The sequence below is a fragment of the Canis lupus genome, chromosome 1, assembly GCF_048164855.1.
Source record: "Canis lupus baileyi chromosome 1, mCanLup2.hap1, whole genome shotgun sequence".
Lineage (NCBI taxonomy): Eukaryota > Metazoa > Chordata > Mammalia > Carnivora > Canidae > Canis > Canis lupus.
In genome coordinates, this window is record NC_132838.1 from 44,806,541 (window position 1) to 44,822,945 (window position 16,405).

General features: G+C 35.6%; 1 long non-coding RNA gene across 2 annotated transcripts; it reads right to left on the minus strand.

Moving 5' to 3' along the window:
• Positions 1–1,233: 1,233 nt before the first annotated feature.
• Positions 1,234–13,225, minus strand: LOC140616355 (uncharacterized). Of its 2 annotated transcripts, none has more exons than XR_012016885.1 (3): positions 13,167–13,225; positions 4,153–4,245; positions 1,234–1,916 (listed from the first exon to the last, which is right to left on the minus strand). It is a non-coding gene; the product is annotated as an uncharacterized lncRNA (long non-coding RNA). The 2 variants fall into 2 exon arrangements; XR_012016905.1 differs by lacking the exon at positions 13,167–13,225 and adding an exon at positions 7,414–7,454.
• Between the last annotated feature and the right edge of the window lie 3,180 nt (positions 13,226–16,405).

A 16,405-nucleotide genomic window follows, 5' to 3' on the forward strand; every position in this document is an offset into this window, starting at 1 on the left:
AGCCAGACTTCTCCTTGAGTAAGATTAATTCTTCACTACATAATAACTAAGAGTAATATGTGAGATTTAACTCAATCAGAATTCTATTTTTTTTTTTATTCATGAGAGACAGAGAGACAGACAGAGACATAGGCAGACACTCAACCCCTGAGCCACCCAGGCATCCCTAACTCAATCAGAATTCTAATAAAATGACTCACAGAGAAGTTAGGGACCAATAGTGAGACTAGGACAGAATCACATGAAACTGATATAATGTATACAAAGGTACAAATATCAACTAAAACAAAAATCTAAGAAAGGCCAGCAAGGCAGGTCCTTCTGCTTACAATCTGTCTTCCATTTATTTGTTTAGCTTTTTTTAAGGTATAGTTTACAAACCACAAAGCTTATCCATTTTAATTATACAATTCAATAATCTTTATTAAACTTTCAGAGCTGTGAAAACATATTTACAATCCAGTTTTAGAACATTTCCATCACCCAAGAAAGATTTCTGTGCCAATTGGCAATCAATCCCTGTTCTTCATCCCAGGCCTAGGAAATCTTAGACCTGCTGTCTCTATAGATTTGACTTTACTGGACATTGCATACAAATGGTATATACAAAAGTAGCCTTTTGCATTGGACTTCTTAACATAATGAATTTTTCATATTCATTCATATTGTAGCATGAGTTAACGCTTTATTCCTTTTTATTGCTGAGTTATGCTCTCCTGTATGGATATACCACATTTATGTTTATTCATTTACTATCATTTACTAGTGGATGGCCTTTTGGATTGTTTTCACTTCCTGCAGTTATGAATAATACTGTTATAATAAATAAGAGGGTTTGTTTATATATGTGGGTATGTTTATATTCTTGGGTAGATATCTAAGAGTAGCATTGTCAAGTTTCATGGTAAATTTATGTTTAACTTTTTAAAGAAATGGTTAAGTTGTTTTCCAAGATGGTTTTAATTTGTATAACCCCACCAAGAAAGTATGAGGTTCCAACATTTATTATTACTCTTTTTTATTAAAGCCATTTTAGTGTGTAAGAAGTGACTGGTTTATTTTTTAAGCTATCTATAACTGCCCTGCTGAAGGGCCATTATTATTAAGGTATGTATCCAAGAAAACAATAAATTCAGTTATAGATGTTCTGTTCTGCCTCTGCCTTTACTCTAGAGGAGAGATCGTGCTCTGCTTATTCTTTTCATTTAAAACTTTCATATCTTAGGCCTGTTGCTTATGGTCATCAACGGAGAATACAAAATCCATTATTATTGCTCTTCAGATGACTGGTTAGTTTATTTATCTTTCTGGTAGCAAATACAATGTTATTTCTCTGTAAAATTACCAATATTTGCTAAAACCGGACCATAACAAAAGTGGAATGGGTATAAATATAAACAGGAATTACGGCAGGGTAGATGCAACTGAGAAACATACACTGAATTTGAATAAATGAAAAAGACTTTATCACATAATGCAGAAAAACACTGTACCACTTAATAATTTGGCTGGCCAGCTGACCTACGGATTAAACCCAAATTTATGACAGCAATATTCCAGCCATGACTATGTTACTGCCTACTTACAAAACACACCACGCACAATAAACAGAAAAGTGTGAAGTGAGAAAAACACCAGAAAAAAAGAAAAAACAGTACAAAAAAAAGGGAAGGTAAGAAAGAGATGAAGATGATTATAATGTCATACTTGTAAATGGTACAAACAAGCACTTAAATATTTAGTGTCACACAATTCAATATGTAAAACACTACCAGGGTGATACTTTCGGTAGAGAGGGAGGGCTATAGCAGGCATGACCTTTCAGGGAATAGCGTGGCTGTATGCAGCTATAGCTTGGGAGCTCCTGGGCATTGACTCCATTTGTCCTCCAACATGATGACGTTGCCTTAATGATGCTAAGGGTAGAGCAAGAAGAATCAGGGCAGTCAACAGTTTGTAAACATTATATCAATTCAATGGTTTTCAACTACATACTGTCTCTTCCCCAGGGTATATTTGGCAATATCTGGAGTTATTTTTGGGTCAACAGCATCTGGTGGGTTAAGGTCAGGCACACTTCTAAACATGCTACAATTCACAGGACAGCACCCCCACAGCAAAGAATTATCTGGTCCAAAGTCAGTAGCTCTGAAGTGGAGAAACCCTGCCTCAAGTGCAAGCGCACAAATTACTTGTATAAATTCGACCTGAGCCATAGGGTGAGGCTCAAAATTAGTGTGCTGCAAGGCACAAAGAATTGACCTTTTACTGAATTTGCTGGCAGTTTCACCAATAACTGCATATATTCTTGGATCCCTAGCCCCGCAAAGTCACATTGTTGTAGTCCTGGTGAGTTGAGTCCTAAGCATTATCTAATCTCCCATGGATGGAGAAATGTGAGTGTTGTGGGTGGCCTCTTCCTGACAATCAGTAGCACACCTAAAACACTGAAACTATCAAAAAAAATTTTTAAATCCGGGCAGCCCCAGTGGCTCAGCGGTTTAGCGCCACCTTTGGCCCAGGACGTGATCCTGGAGACCCAGGGTCGAGTCCCACGTCAGGCTCCCTGCATGGAGTCTGCTTCTCCCTCTGCCTGTGTCTCTGTCCCTCTCTCTGTGTTTCTCTTGTTCTGTGTCTCTCATGAATAAATAAGTAAGATCTTTTTAAAAAATTTTAAATCCATAAATAGTCTAAGAGATATTTTAGGTGTTTCTAGATCCTTCCTTCTTACATTTACTGCAAAATTATTTCAGAAAGTGAAACAAACTACTTTGACTTTATCTCTCTGTCTCCTAACTTCTTTTAAACTTAAAAAAATAATAATGATAATAACATGTCTTAAAACACAAATTGCAGGAAGAGGAAACACAAAAAATGCTAAAAATATAAACTGGATAAACAGCCCCTGCAAAAGTCTCTAATAGACTGTAAAAATTTATTATACTAAGGATGATTCTATTCACAGTATTTTATAACACAGTTTTACACTCATTGTGAACTTCCCCAAATTATTTTATATTTTTTGCTTACCCCATTTTGCAAGTCAGAGAAAGGCTTTCTTTCCATTATGCAAATTAACTGTTATAATTTTTAGACTCTCGGTCAATCAAGCTTCATGTGACAATGCACTTGTTAGACCCATTCTGTCACAGTGGCTTTATTTTTAATAATTTCCATTTTCCTCACTAAAGCTTTCTGGGAAATTGTGTCAAAGATACCCCAGATTTGTCCTTCCTTGAGAGACAAGGAAAGGGAAGTGGGACATCTATTCTCCAGTTCTTGCCAATCATTGGCCGAGGATTGTCCTGAGAGCCTTACATCCTCAGCTCTTCCAGCCTTCCCTACAGGCAGAGAGGGTGCTGGCCACAGAACTTCTTCTGCAGGTACTGGGAAGTGAGTTCTCAGGAGTTCTTAAATCAGGACAGGGCATGAAGAGCAACCCCCAAATAGCTCACCCAAATGTAGGGATGCTAAGAGAAAATGTGGTTAGAATGTAAAAGTATTCATTATTTCTTCACTTTATTTGCAGAGTCAGTTGTACTTTCTTTTCCTAAACAATGATTAATATTATATTACCTTAGCAAAGCTATAAACCTACCCCCTAAGTAAAAAGAGCAATAATGTAACTCCCCCTAATCAAGAGATGTGAACTTGGGAGAGACAACAGGTAGGACAAGTGTACTTTCCTCACCTTGTTTATCATGGACAAAACAGAAAAAGATGATTGACCAAGATTTCTAGACATGTTTGTTATTTACATTTGTAACTTTTTCTTTAAATAAAAGCGACTATATGACAGTTATTGGTTTTATGCTGTCTACTGTTACTTCCAACCCCGCTACGTTCCAGGCTTTCTCATTGGTTAACAACGTCATGGGATGATTCTGTCATTTTCTGGTCACTTTTAGGTACTGAAGTCTAGCCTAATTTAAAGCAACAAGAACATAAACACAGTTGAAATCTTAGCTCTTCCTTTCTTACTCCTTGTCCACTTTCAAGAACAGATTTGAGCTATGACCCCTATTCTTGGCATGATGGAGGAGGATGGGATATGTTCTGGCTTCTTTTTCTCCCTTTTTTCTGTTTAGATCTTTTTAAAGGAAGACATTAAAAGAAGAGATAGCAGCAGTGAGGTTCATCTAATATAGTGACCTGAATGCTGCTGATGGGCACTGGATCTTGGTCTTGCTATGGTTTGAGCCCATCTTCTTGCTGCTGTTGACTTCCATGGTGGTGACAGTTCACCTGTGGTGGTACATATTCCTTAGGGCAGTGTTCACCCAGTCCTCTTCTGTCCCCAATGCCCCATTCAGAGATAGGAACATTGTCTCCTATTAGCTATGACTGTGGTTCATGCCTGTAATTATTTCTCTGGAAGGGATAAAATCTTGCTAGGCTTATTAGGCACCTGGGTGCATACTTCCTCATTAAATCTCTATGTCTCATTTCATGGAACCACAGAAACTATGCATATCCTGTTTTGGACTGCTCCCAAGAACACAGGAAACTGAGATGGTTTGGAGGAACTGGTTGACCTTCACCTTCTTCCCATTGTATGCCCCAGGCCCATCTCATAGCATCATCACAGGCTACTACAAGAAATCTCCAACATTTAAAAGTCACAAGACCATAAATAGTCACAGTCTCAAAGTTTACATATGTCCCTAAAATCTAGGGAAACACTGTGGGCTCATCTAAGAACTTGCATGCTCCCTTTTACCCCAAGGAAAGCGCCACAGTGGCCATGTCGATTCTGAAAATAAATATCCAGCATTGGATTGAGATGTAAGTGTTCCTTTATTGTCAGCACACATATCTATTACCAATTTCCTTGGAGCTCTTCTCACTTCCTTAGATACGAGACAGTCACTTGCCGTGAGCACTATTTCTCAATGTCTCTGATGATGATTGACTCAGACTTCTCCTCCCTAGTTCCCTCTCTCTACAGTCTAAGAAAGATGGAGCATTCAATATAGACTATTTCTGCAGCCTCTTGCTCAGCTGAAAGAGAGGACTTGCCCTCAATAGTTCTGTCTTTGGAATCTAGAGCAGAGCTTCTCAAACTTCAATGTGCATATATATCACTTAGGGATGTTGTTAAAATATGGATCCTGCTCCATTAAATCTGAGCTGAGGCTTCATATTCTGCATTTCTGACAAGCTCCCAAGTGATACTGATGCTGCTGACTCACAAGCCACACTTTACATAGCAAGAATAAAGTACTTAGCACCTTCTGACCACAGCTGTGTATGCTCTAGTCCTGAATTCCAAGGAAAGATTGGAGAAGGGAGGTATACACACAAGGCAGGGAAGGACACTTAGGCTTTCCATTTAAAGTCCTTTCCTATAAATTAGAATTTTTTTTGGGGGGGGGTTACTTTTATTAATTTTTTATATAACAGAAGGCAAAGAACACAAAAGCATGAAAATAACTTTAAAAACATTGCCATACTTACTGGAGGGACTTTGAGTAATTTTGTAATTATTTTTATGCGGTGTCTTCAATTCTGCTTTTTTTGAATACGGATCAAGAGATATGCACGTCAGCTGTGATTGCAAACAACTTGTACCTTTTTCATTTAAGATATCTTTGTTTGCCAAAAATCCATTCATCGAAAAGAAATTTTAAAGGCATTGTAGCCTTTGAAAGGGGTTGTACTCTATGACTACATCAAATTACTTTTGGATCTTTATTTGTTAAAGATAGAGGTGGAACCAGTCCACAGGCCTTTAGAATATAACACTAAAGGAATGAAAACTCTCATGGCCCTTCTGCCAAATAAAGACTTATTAAATATCAGAAAAAGTTCTCCAACAGCTAATCTCACCTAAGGAAAATAGATTGATGCCCCAATTTTTTCAGTGTTTTGATCCATATTCCTGATGCTCCACAGAGGAGCTTCTCCCCATATGAGCCTGTCAGGACTTTCATTCCTATCTCCTTTCCCATATGTGATTCTTCACACAAGTCTTTTTATTTGTTCTTTGTGCTTTCTACCCACCCCCACCCCCCCCTTCCTCGTATTCATTATCTCAGGCGTGCTGCTGAGGATTCACGCTCACAGACTTTAGTCCTATTTTTTCTGATTTCTGATTCAGGTTGGCCCGGGGTTCCCTGAACACTCAGCGCCATCTCTGGTCATGAGCTGGAACTGCAACCCAGAAAAATTCCTGTGTCCTGCTTGAACCCAGCGCGCTCTTTGTAAGGAGGTTTGAGCTGCATTTTTTTTTTTTTTTTTTTTTCTGTATCTGATAAAGAATCTGCTTAAGAATCTGGCAATAGCTTGCTGCCACACTCTCTAATCTTAATCGGTACCAAACTAATGCATTTTTAACCTTCTCACCTCTCGGAGCAAGTGGAAAAGTTTTAACTGAGAACCGATTAATGTGTTTGAGGAGAAGCTGAACGGTGCCAGGTGAAGACTTGAGATATGTTTTCTTTTTCAAATATCCTCATTTATTTGGAATGTTTTGATATACTCCTTTTGCAATGGGTGCTTACTTATGTAAATAGTTGCCCTAAATTTTACTTTAATTTTGTGTTTCAGGCACGCTTTCTGTATTTAGACATTTAAAATAATTTGTCTGGTATCATGTTGAATCTTTTCTTCACTCTTTCTTCATTCCCCCTCCCCATCTTTCTGGTTTTTTCCCCTTTTCTCTCCCGCTCCTTTTTTTTTTTTTTTTTTGCCTCATCTGGCACATAACTTGTGTGGCTAAACTATGCCTAAGCGTTTTAAAAAATAAGCACTCCATTTTGCTATAATTAGATCAAGTATAAACCAAATTACACTATTTGTAAATAATAGTTAACATGCGGACAAAATGTTATCTTTTTCATTTCGTCAGAATTTTTTTGCTAAACTCAGACATTTTATGTTTAAATTATAGAGAATTGCACTTATTCTTTTTGTTATAATTATTTCCCTCATGTTCTGAATACTCTAGATGGAAAGAATGAACACTGTAATCATAAAGAAGCAAAGTGTTAATCTCTGATCTTCTGGCTCAAAAAGAAAGTTACTGAAAACTGCTTGCCAAAATAAGGAAGCATAAAATTCCGAACACTGAAAATGTCTCTGTACTTAAATGAAGTAAAAGAGAGTATGAAATAATTTGAAAATGTAAAAATGGTTAACTATATTAAATGACTGAATGACATTGACAGTGTGGTTACATAAAAAGAATATGCTCAGTTGGTTAAGGAACCAACTTTTAATTTTGGCTCAGGTTATGACCTCAGTGTCTTGAGATCAAGCCCCAAGGTGGGGTCCACACTGGGCATGTAGCCTGCCTACGATTCTCTCTCTTCCTCTGCCCCTGCCCCTTGCTGCTCCAGCTCTCTTTGTCTCTCTCTCTTAAATTAAAAAAAAAAAAAAAAAAAAGTTTTGTTGACTCTGAATCTGATTTACCTTTTATGGCTCTGGTTTGGGTCCTTCATTTCAGTCCAAACAGTTCAAGGATAAAAATCTTCTTCATATTTTGTCATTTCAGCAGAAAGCAAATTGCATTATTATTATTATTATTATTATTATTATTATTATTCAAGATTCACTTTTGATGGAGACCTGCAATCAGCCACATATCTTCCTTCATTTAGGTACAATATTTTAAGCTTTCAGACTTCAGAATGGTTTTTCCTACGTAACAAAACTTTCCATGCAAAAGCCAATTTACCATTTCAGAAATACAAAAGTCAAGACAGCAGTAATATTATTCCTCTCTATTGAATTACTTCTATGGGGAGAAATCCTGCTGTATGGGAATTTGTTAAATTCTGACATGTGGGTTCTGTTTGCAGTCTGTTTCCAAGAACGGGTAAGTTTCACGTAAAAAGGGTCAGACCTAGGCATCAATGACATTTGGTCTTTAATTTTTCATTTGATAAAACCTTTGAGCACCAATTTTGCTCTAAGTACTGTGCTACAAAATGGGCTACAGTGACAGATGGATAGAGTCCAAACATGTAAGGGGCTCATACAGGAATATGCATTGTTATACATACATTGTATATAAAACATGAATATAAAATACATATATATACACACACATAAATTACTGTATAATACAACAGTATATACAAATTATGTAAATTTTGTGATCATATCATCCAAAGGAGAGCCCACTATACTGTAATCTGGCTCTACCACCCTATAGTTGCCTCCCCTAAGTACCTGGTTTCTCAAGTTTCTTATATTTGTTAAGCATTGTGGGATTTGAGTCAGGGAGCTAGTTACTAAGATGCAAGATACTGCATAGCACTTGTTTCTGTTGTTAGATTATAACTTGCTTATCTTGGGATCTGTATCTTCAGGGTCCATCTGGGTAGGATAGCTTCATTTCCAAGCTAAGATGTTATTATTCAATATAACAAATCTTTACATTTTGCCATTAAAAAATGAATTTTAAGTAAGTCTTTTAGGGCCTTACATAAAGAACTACGTCTTCTGGAAATTTTTACCCTGATTTCAGGTAGTAAAGGAATATGTTGTAGGACCAGGAAGATTGTAGAATCCATCAATCCATACTACAAAAGAGTCTATCTTTTTATATTATTATTTTTGATTACCAGAATGTTAGTCAATTAGCTATAGCAATGGGATTTAATTTTTCTATAGCTGAAAAGTCAGTCCCTCTTTTTGGGCTCCCTGCTCAGCAGGGAATCTGTTTCCCCCTATTCCCCTCCCCTTGCTCCTTCTCTCTCTCTTGATCTCTCTCTCTCTCAAATAAATAAATAAAATCTTTTTAAAAAAATACTACCTAAGAAATCAAAAAGGATCAAAATGATAATTATACTACTAGGTATATACCCCAAAGATACAAATGTAGTGATCCAAAAGGGCAACTGCACCTCAATGTTTATAGCAGCTATATCCACAATACCCAAACTGTAGAAAGAGCTCAGATGTCCATCAATAGATGAATGGATATAGAAGATGTGGTATTACTCAGCCATCAAAAAGAATGAAATCTTACTATTTATATCAACGTGGATGGAATCAGAGGGCATTATGCTGAGTGAAATAAGTCAATCAGAGAAAGACAATTATCATACAGTTTTACTCATGTGCAGAATATAAGAACAGAGCAGAGGATCATAGGGGAAGGAAGGAAAACTGAATGGGAAGAAATCAGGGAGACAAACCATAAAAGACTCTTAATTATAGGAAACAAACTGAGGATTGCTAGAGGGGAGGTGGTTGGGGGATGAGGTAACTGGGTGATGGGCATTGAGGAAGGCACATGATGTGATGAGCACTGGGTGTTATATGCAACTGATGAATAACTGAACTCTACATCTGAAACTAATGATGGCTATCTGTTGGCTAATTGAATTTAAATTTAAAAATAGAAAAAAATAAAATGTAATTTGAAAAATAAAATAAAATCTTAAGAAATAAAAATAAAAACATCATAATCAAAATAATGGCAATTTGTTTTCAACTTAAATTGTAGATAAATAATTAATATCTCTAACATATTAAGTGTTTCTAAAATAAGAAAAAGCTGATGGTCCTATAAAGATTAGCTGTGGAAATTAATAGATAATTCATAGAAATAAGAACTGCAAATGGCTTTAACCATGTGAATAAGTATTCAACTCAGTCATAATAAGAGAATATGCAAATTAAAACTATGGTAAGAGAGCATTTTTTATATATTAACTTGGAACAAAATCAAGAAATGTACTCTGTTGGCAAAACTGGGAAAAGAGGCAATTTCATATATCTTTAGGGAGAATACAACATAGAGCAATTGCTATTGAAAATAATTTGGAAATTCCTAGCAAAATTATACAGTATTTATATTTTGACCCAGCAATCTAAGTTGCTGGAATCTATCTCACAGATATACTGGCAAAAAAAAAAAAAAAAAAAGGGTTTTGCATAAGACTATGTATTGCAGGAATATTTGTTACAGCAATTTAAACAGACATCAGTAGGAAGCTGGTTGACTTACATCCACACTATGGATTACCATATAGATATAAAAATGAATGAGAAATAGCTCTAAATACTACTAGAGATCAACCTTAGGGTGAAAAAAGCAAGGTAAAAAACCAAGGGTATTATATAATATATATAATATGCTACCATTTACCTCTTAAAAACTACCCTAATGTAGTTTATATGTGTGTATAATATTAAAAAATGAAAAGAAACAAACATTTTAAAAATATATATCTATGTAAGTGAAGGAGAAATTAATTTCAAGCAAGTAGGGGTGGATGCTAGACTTCAAATATCCCTTGTTTTGATTTTCAAATTGTGAAAATATTTTACATTTTTAAAAAAATTATTTTATTTTTTAAATTTTCAAACTATCTTAAGAAACCTTGAGAAAATGAAACAAATGAGCCTCTCTGCATATACAGTGGATAATAATATACCCACACAGAGGGGAACTGTACTATCTTTAAAAAACACATCAGAGATTTACCACCAATACATATATTCGAAGGACAAAAGTCAAAAAGAGCTAGATATAAGTTGAGTTGTTCTGGAAATCATATTGTTCCTAAGTGCTGTTTATATTATAAGTCTGACACCATTGTATCTAATTATCAGGAAAAATAAATAAATAACTGTAGTTCTACCATAGCCCAAATCCTTTAGAACTGGGATTCTCAGTTTGGTTGTTAAGACACAGATTAAAAAGTGTAAAAGACTAAGTAAAACTCCGTGATCATGAGTTCGGGTTTGAAGTACAACTGTGACTCTTGATATTCCTTATCTTTCATTCAAAGAAATAAAAGAGCTCATTGGAGAAATGGCTGCTTTCAGGTCTGGGCTGGAACTAAAGCTGAGCCTGAAATGTTTTGTTAGGATAGACACAAAGAAGGCTAAAGATTTTCGTAGAGCTCATCAGGAGAACTCAAGAGCCAACTTATGGAGATTGCCACTTACTGACCAAAAATGAGACAACTTGAACATCAATAGGATAAACAACTAAAATGGTTTGAAAACCATGATGTATGTCAGTCATGAGTTCATAAACATTCCAGATAAAGTTTAAAAATTCCAAATAAAATATTGCTCAATTAAAGTTTTTGAAAACTGGCAAACAACCAAAAATGGTAAATAAAAATATGTGAGCTTTATCACTGATAGCCAACAGACATTTTTTAAAAAAAGATTTTATTGGGATCCCTGGGTGGCGCAGCGGTTTGGCGCCTGCCTTTGGCCCAGGGCGCGATCCTGGAGACCCGGGATCGAATCCCACGTCGGGCTCCCGGTGCATGGAGCCTGCTTCTCCCTCTGCCTGTGTCTCTGCCTCTCTCTCTCTCTCTGTGACTATCATAAATAAATAAAAATTTAAAAAAAAGATTTTATTTATTTAGTACATGAGGGACTCAGAGAGAGAGAGGCAGAGACATAGGCAGAGGAAGAAGCAAGCTCCATGTAGGAAGCCTGATGTGGGACTCCATCCTGAGACCCCATATCATGCCCTGAGCCAAAAGCAGATGTTCAACTGCTGAGCCACCTAGGTGTCCCACCAACAGACATTTTATTCATCAAGTTAATCTAGCTATTAAATGAGGAAGAAATGATAACATGGCAAAACCACTATTTGACAACCCCTAAATGAAGTTATAAATTGACAGTGTACATAGCTCTTTGCACCATAAAAATAGAGGTAACCAGGCATATGCTCCTGATAGAAGAACAATGAGAATACCTCTGAAGTAGTCTTGCCAAAAAAAAAAAAAAAAATGAACTGAATATGATTAAGTCTCTAGGTCCAACCAACTAGCAACACAGATAAGAGTGGGAAGACCACTGGAGAATGTAGAAGGGAATCAGCAAAATCCTGATAGTTGGAAATTCCCCTGGATAAATAACCCAATTTCTTCTATAGTTAAGTTGCAAGAGGAAAAAAGCTGGAGGCGGAACCTGTAGGTCATAGACACATAAACCATTTGCACTGTTGGGAATTTTATTCAATTCAGATTTAAATAGCAAAGCACAAAACATTTTAAAATTAGAAAATTCCTAAAAATGGTAACAAGTGAAACAATTAGAACTTGAACACTTACTGGATATATCATAGAATCAAGGAGTTATTGGTAATTCTTTAGATAATTTTATTGTGTTTTGGTTAAAAAGAGTTTCTTTAAGAGATGTATATGGAAGGATTTACAGAAGAAATAACAGCCAATGGAATCGTTTCAAAATAACTCAGGAGGGATGAGGTATATCTGAAAAATACTGACCCTGGATTAGTAGTTGAAATTGAGTAATGATTACATAGGGTTTCATAAAACTCTTCAGACTACATTAAAAAAAAAAAAGGTTAGAACAATATGCCTGGTAATCTTGAAGGACAAATGGTATTTAAATTAGAGGTTAGAGGAAAGTGTCTTAGCAATGAATAAAAGTATAAAAGTGGAAGCAAGCACAATTTAGAAAACAATTCATTTGTATGATTGTTGCTTAGCATTTAAAGAACAGAGGAAATACAAGGTCAATGGTAGGCCGAGGTCAGATCTTGGAGGATTCTGTACCCCTGAAAAAAGCTGTACTATATTGCAAAGGGAGTAGGGAGCCATTGAAATTTTTTAGGCAGGAGAGAGCATCACTGGAATTGGATTTAGAAAGGCCAGGTAGCATCTGTGAGAACTGACTGACGTGAGGAGAGGCAGTGGCAGAGCAGGCTGTCAGAGTAATTGAGGAAAAAAGTAAATGAAGATAAAATTGACGGAACTTAGTGATTGGATATAAGAGATGGAAATTAGAAGTCTAGGATGACTTTCAGATATTTGGTTTTGTTACCTGTATGAGTGGGGATTAAATTAAATTAAAATAAAATAGAATAAATTATTCAGGGTTTTGGAGACGCTTAATGCATCTTGAACTAATAAGATGCCTGGGTACTACAAAACAAGAACTATAAATCACAACCAAGAGGTCACCAAGTGACAGGTGTTCACTTGTTGGAAAAATCAACAGTCACAAAACGTGGTTCTTTGAATCATGCGATTGTGAAGGCAAATAGACATTTAAATGTTCTGAGCCCTGACTTGCATTTCTGACAGTGCAGATGACAGTATTTCTTTCAATCCTTTAGTAAAAGCAGACCAAAAAAATGTTAAGTTCTGGATTAGCAAAATGACATTTCTATTTCACCCAAGTAGATAGATAAAGAGAATTAAGAAGACACTTACCCTGATGAGCACTGAGTAATGTATAGAATTGTTGAATCATTATATAGTGCACCTGAAACTAATATAAAAAATGACATTTCTAACTGATAGACACTTAATAGTGTTGGCATTTAAGTACATAGTGAATTCTACTGATTTACTATAATTTTCTGAATTGCTCTCTCTAAAAGGTCATGTTTTCAATAGCTATCTTCTGCTCTGTCCTCTGGGTTAGTATGAAAATATATTCTAAATATTAAAATCATGATTCTGGAAGTTAAAAGTGATAGATAAAACAGTATAGCAGCATAAGTTCCTAAAAGGATCTATAGCAATATGATAAGTTCCACTACTGAGTCACTAATTTTGATGGCTCCAGAAATAGAAGGGGAAATCTACAAGATGTATATGGAATCTACATTCAGATATTAAAAAGTTATGGAAAAATATCCTCTGCTCTCTGGAAACTGTTTGCTATGGACACACACACACACACTCACACACATACACACACACTAACACACATACACACACCACTCACACAGAATGATCTGAAATTATGACAAATATTTGGTTATTTTCATTTTATATAAATAAATGTTTATTTAAACACAGAAAATGTACCCCTGAAGCACTTACCCAGAACATTTTAAGCATCAGAAAACTATTCTATTCACTAAAATAAAAAAGATAGATTACAATATTTTTCAAGCTTCAAATAAAAACCTTAAGCCATTGTCTAAATTTTTTTCCTTTTACAGAGGAAGTTTTGAAATAGTCTATACTGATATTATTCTAAGAACTGCTAAGAACAAAGACTATATATTACAATATGGTTGGATACTATCTTTTAGACTCAGCATAAGATGTTCAAGTAGCACTGGCTATCTGATAAGTGGCATTTTGTCATGCAATCAAGATAATAGTAGCTATTACAATATAATAAGTAATATTCTGGGTTCTGTGATGGTGAGAAGATAAACCTCAATTTCTGTAACTTCTATTCTTTGACATAATTATGTATGAGTTTCCCACTCTCCATTTCAAACCTTTAAAAATATAAATGCTATATATACTAAAGATTTCTTCATGGCTCATTTTCCTCTTGTTTAAGGCCTTAAGCTCTGCATGTCAGCTACGTACCAAGCAGCTGTTGCTAGGATGTATCTGTTTCCATAGCAATAGATGAACTCTTCAAATGCATCCAGAATTCCTCCTCTTCTTTGCTACCCCTGTATCCCTTGTCCATATGTAAATCAGTGTCCAAATCTCTGTGACAGAATTATTTGGAACGATAGTATCCTGCATTTAACATCTATGTACATATAGTATGGCATAATCTTGACTTTATTTTTCCTTTAAGCTCTGCATTCTTTTCCCTAGCTGTATAGACTGCAGAAATTCCTATGACCTGTGGATTAACCTGGTGCCAAATTAATAAAGATCAGAAACATTTTCTGCCTGACTCTTTCCTTTCTTCTTAAAAAAATGGAACCAAGAGTATGTTACAAAAATACTAGAGGTTTCATAGATTTCAGCCAGTCCATTTTGGACTCAAGTCTCAAATTCTATGTATCAGTTGAGGTGGACCCTTCAGAAGTATGTTTGGGTTTCCCAAAGTTTTTGAGTTCTTGGTGAGAAATGTCATTATAGTTTCTCTGGCTGTATTGAGGCTGTACTCTGGCTGTACATGTGATAGCTCTTGCTGGATCTAGATCTTCACTACAGATCTTACTTACTGATGCTGTTGTTCAGGAGCTTAAAAACCAGCAGGTTCAATAACTTCACTCAGCCAACTGACAGAAGTTCCTGAAGAAATAGAGAAGCAATAAAGCTATAACTAGACACCTTTTATTAGGCTCTGTAATCCCTGCCAAGTGCTAAACAGACTGAGAACTTTGCAATATCTGAATCTTTTTTTTTTTTTTTAAGTAAAGAAAAGTAGAGCTAAAACATCTCTACAAGTAACATTTCGATAGACTCTTGGAAATAAACCATTGTTTGGGGTAACATAGACATGACCCTGGTTTCTTTACACAATTTCACACTTCCTGAGGGTAAACAACATAATTTTCTGTTTCATGTTGCTATTTAGATGCAGGCTCTCTCTTTTGTGTAAAAAAGCATTCCCATTTCATGAGGTGCCTAGGAGGGGCCACAGTTGGTTAAGCATCTGTCTCTTGGTTTTGGCTCAGGTCATGATCTCAGTGTGGTGAGATCCACTTGCCTAGTGTGGGGCTTCATATTGAATGCAGAGCCTACTTAAGACTCTATCTCCCTCTCCCTTTGCCCCTTCCCACTGTACTCTCTAAAACCAGTCAATCAATCAATCAATCGTTAAAAAAAAAAAAAAAAAAAAACAATTCCAGCTTCTCCACCTAGCCATCTTTCCTAGAGATAGGAGGAAAGAAACACAATGTTTAAACAATGTATTCTTACACTCCGACTGTCTATGATAAAAGAACATATATTGATTACACAAGTATTAAATTCATTAACAATTACTCACTCATTATATTTTCCAATAAAAATACATTGATTTTTGTATTATGTCTCTGGCATCACTATTACCTAAAGAGAAAAAGAAATAGTAACTTTGGAAATTATCTTCCTAATACAATTTATCTTTTATAAAATCCATTTAGAGATACAAAATAATATTTTTAAAAATATTTATTTATTTGAGAGAGAGGACAGAGAGAGACTGTGCTATTAGGAGGAGGGTCAGAGGAAGAGGGAGAGAGTTTCTTCAAGTAGACTTCCTGTTGAACACAGAGCCTTGCCACTCTATCTCACAATCCATGAGATCATGACCTGAGCTGAATCCAAGAGTCAGATGCTTAATAGACTGAGTCTTCCAGGCGCCCCACAAAATGATATTTCGATCCTATTTATGTAAACATATTAGCAAAGAAGTTGGAAAGATGTAGCAACATGTTAGGAAAGATTCTATCATCTTTTTTCTTATCTATGACTTCTTCAATGTTACTTTGGCAAAGGGAAATAAAAAACAAGTTGTATTTTTAAAAAATACCTACTGCCTAATTTATAATTGTCATTTAATAATTTCCCCAAATTTGCATCAGATATATTAGAAGCAGAATCCTCTCCCAATTATGGATTTGACTAAAATTGTTAACAGAGAAGAGCTTAGGAAGTGACTTCTGTGTCTTCTCAGTACGATCATGAACTACAACTGATTCTAAACAGCTGGTGATTGTTTTTGCCAACATTTGACATCCTGATGTCTTATGTCATGT